Source organism: Geospiza fortis, unplaced genomic scaffold, assembly GCF_000277835.1.
Source record: "Geospiza fortis unplaced genomic scaffold, GeoFor_1.0 scaffold408, whole genome shotgun sequence".
In the NCBI taxonomy this organism is placed as follows: Eukaryota; Metazoa; Chordata; class Aves; order Passeriformes; family Thraupidae; genus Geospiza; species Geospiza fortis.
Window position 1 is genome coordinate 4,054,365 of NW_005054330.1, and position 4,288 is coordinate 4,058,652.

The window sequence follows — 4,288 nt, forward strand, 5'->3', positions numbered from 1 at the left end:
GCACTGTAAATCTTTGAAACTAGTAATTATTAAACACATAAATCTATTTAATATATAGAGCCTCCAAACACACCGACTGGATAATATGAGAGAGAGAGAGATCCACATGCAGCAAAAAGGTCTTACCATCTTTCCAGACACCAGGCTGGAACTGTATTTCTGTGACAAGACTTCATTTGCCAGAACAGTTACTGGGCAGAAGCCTTGGGAAACCTCGAGCTTCCAGCTTTTCATTCCACACTACCAGCAGCTCAGCTGGAGTCCCTGGCAGGGAGCTGCAAGCAGAAAAGTGGGAACCAGACCTCCTGAGTTGTTTCAATGACCACAGCTCCCCCTCCCCTTGCCAAGCCTTTGGGCCCCTGAATGGGAATGCCATAACCAAGGCAATAGAGACAGTCAACTCAGGGCTCTACACCAACTGTCTGCTGGAAGCTTGGGTCAGATCTCTGTGATAGGAACAAATCTGTATCTCTATAAGGCAGATATAGGTTTTTTGGATGGTTTTCTGTTCCTTTCTTTATCTGTGTTCCTTTAAAGTTTTGCCTCAATTCTGAATTCCCTTGGTATCTTAATGCACACTTCTGGGATGATATATATTGCAGTGTTTTAAATTACTGACATACATTGTGAACTTTGCTCCATCTTAGCACTGACCTGTCCTGTGATAATGATTCTGAATGTAGATTCATATTTTGCATTTGAACACTATATCTTACTATATGCAATAAAGAGAACTGTCAAGAATGTGAGACTCTCTAAGCAGAACTGCACTTAGAAAGAAGAAAAGAAGAAAGCTACCCATGGGATTTTGGTAAATGATGATGAAAAAAAGAAGTATAGAAATGTGACAGGGAGGTCTAGGATATCAAAATTCAAATATATCTGATGAGGAATTTGAGGACAAAACTGGACAAACCACCTTCAGTGGTTTCCTCTAACTCAAAGTATTCCATGATTTATGAAAATATCTTTTGTTTTGGCCATTAAAGAATTTGGTTTTGTTTATTTATGTATTTCTCTGCCTATCAGTCCTGTTACCTCAGCAGATGGAAACTAATCAAATGTCCCATGTTGCTCAGAATGGCAGCACTGGAGAAGCTGTAGATGGTGTGGCCTGGGCACTTGTCCTGTCTGTAATGGAAACATGCTGACTGCAACTGCTGCACTGTGAGCGTGCACATCAAACACAGTGAGTGACAGGTTGAGCAAATGGAACAATCATCTCCGTATTTTGTTGTAGGATTTTTTTCTAAGAAAATATGAAAGGGAAATGTGGTGGACAGGTCCAAGGAGACTGAATTTAATCTGCTTTTGAAGTTTTTTTGTGGATAATAAAAAAATGTGACAGGGATTTTTAGATGGATCTCCTTCCATTTTGCAGGCTAATGGAATTTGCTGAAACAAGACCACCAGCTGCTTTGCTTATAATAGTTTGCACTAGAAATATTAATTTCCTTCTAATAGGTGCTGACACGAATCCATACTGAAGATGGACCTTGTCCAGTGCTCCAGATGCAAACAACCCTTTTACCCTAATGGTATTCAAAATTAGAAGTTACATTTTTCAATATGGAAAGTTTGATGAATCAAATAATTCTTCAAATCAATGACTGCTGCCTTCTGAGTGAGTATAATGAAATCTTGATTAGAATTGTGTGACCTAGAATCCTGAAGAATAAATCTTGAATTTCCTGTGTAGGAAGGGCAAGATAAGAAAGATACTTGACTTTTATTTTTTTTAAAGCATTTCTAATGTCTAGCTTTAAGCAAACATTTCTTGGAAGTTTGAGAATGTTCAGTTCCTTCTTTCCAAACTATCCATTACTTATCAGTTGGTTTCCTGAGAAAACAAATCTTACACAATCTTGCTGTATGTTTAAGTATGTGTTTGTCCACGTCTCCCCATTAATAATTCTGTGATTTATTAATATTTATTACAATATCATACCTGACATTTGTTGAGTAGTTATAAGTCATCGGCCAATGTCAACTAAATTCGACAGAAATGGAGATCTCAAAGATACTTACATTTGGTTTTAGCAAAAACTGTTTTGCCAATTCTGCATAGTTTTGCCAATTCTGCATAATTACTTAGCATTGTTCATACATCTCTCTTTTCTGATTCAAGACCAGATTGTCCATGAAAATACCAAGGGATGGGTCTGTCTCCAAGCTGTTTTCCCAGTGAGCTATGAGTAAACCCCCCCAGAGGGTGTGACTGGAGCATCCAGTTTAATTTTCATTTCTGCTACATTTCACTTGCAGCACCACAGATGCACAGAATCATTTAGGCTGGAAAAGATCTTTAAGTCCAACCATCAGCAGAGCACTGCCAAGTCCACCACTAAAATACATCCCCAAGTCCCACATCTTCAAATCTTTAAGTACCTCTGGGGACGGGGATTCCACCACTGCCCTGGGAAGCCTGTTCCAGTGTATGACAACTCTTACAACAAAGAAATTTACCCTGATATCCAATCGAAACCTCCCTGGCACAACTTGAGGCCAGAACCACGCTGTAACCGGGAACACAGTGGGCACTGTGTTTCTTGCTGCGATGGGCGGTGAGTCCGAACTCAGCCCTCCGCGGGTACCTTCGAGGCTCCGGGAGCGAGGGCGCTGCAGATGCTCGTTTTGCACATCAAGATGCTGCCACCCCACGGCCAGAGAGGGCGAGTGGCGCCCGCCTAAATCGCCGACTGCCATTTGCAGGCTGGCAAAGGCTCTCCTGGCTTCTCTTCGCACACGAAGGAAGATGCCTTGAATTTACACAAACACTGCTGGAAATGCCACGCACTTTTACCCCACTGCTGCGCCTTCTAGTGAGCACAAGGATCTTTGAATACCATCCTTCCAACACTGTTACTTATTTGTCCCACAGTAAGTTACTGCCTCCAACTCTGTCCCTTCCATGCATCCTGGCCAGTAAAACTTCCACTGCCACGTCACATACACATTAAATATCCATCCCTGTGATCCACGCATGATCGATCTCCCCATCCCACATTACAGTCATGATTAACCTTCTCCCACTACGTCACAGATTCAATACACCTCCTTTGCCTGCTTCACTCAGACAAAATGAATCTCCTTAGTATTGTCAATAATAATTTTCTTTATATCTTGCATAACAGCACAAGGCAATCTGACAGAGCACTCGGGCAATAATTCAATCTTAGCTTCCCACCGACATTCATTAAACTGAATATAACTTCACCAGAGCTGCCATTGAATTATACCCTCATATCCTTGTGGGAATTGTATATTATTCCTTGGGGAATAGCAGCAATGCAGTTGAAGATGAAATAATTTGTTTTTAAAACCCCAAGATTGTATCTGATAGCACATTATTTCTTCATCTTGTTACTCACTTTGCATATTAATAATTAGCAGAAGTTATTTCCTCCATTTCCCCTGCCTTTTTGTTTCATTTCATGTCTGGTAACATTAATCCATGTGAGATAAGATGCTGGAAGATTTTAATACAACTGAAATGACTGAGATCTTCACTAGAGGCAGGCAAACCCAAAGAAATTCAAATTCATTTTGGCAAACAACAAAACACTGTTCACCACTCCCCACTGTATTTCAGCATCTGTCCCTTCCACTTGAGAACAAGCCTCCCTGGCCCTGCTGTGCAGTTGGATGGAGCAAAGTTCAGGTGGTCTCTGGGCAAACACTGTGGCTGCTGCTCCTACTGCTGCATCTCCCGTTCAAATTTCTCATTTGTTTTTGAAGAGAGTCATGTGATTCACCGTACCCTAATGATAAGCACAAGATTCTTCCCAGTCCATGGTGGCTCCTTGTGATGGCTTTGGAAGCTATTCTGTAATGCTGCTGTGCTGGGGAGAGTTTGTGATGTGCCACAGAGGTTGTACCAGTACACAGTGAAGAGAAAACCAAGAAATGCAACTGCAGTTTTCTTCTTGCCTTGCACTGCTTCCTCTGATCTCCCTGGCCTTTGAGGAGTTTCCTTTAGCCAGCCCAAAAGACCCCATTTTCTACAGTGATTCTATGTTGCCTTCAGCAAGATGGCCACTGGTCACAAAGCAGCTGAGAGCCACTCTGGAATGTGAGAGCTGGCCTGAGCTCTGATCACAGAACTGCCTCCCAGTCCCACCACAGCAGACAGGCTAAAGAGCCATCAGTGCCTCTGCTGGGCCATGAGCAGCAACTGCCAGGCTCTGCCTTTCACTTCTTTTTCATGGGCTGTCTATTCCTGTCATGTTTGGGGACAGAGCCCAAACATTCTCCCCCCACGTCACTCTCCTGCTCCTGCACAAGGTGC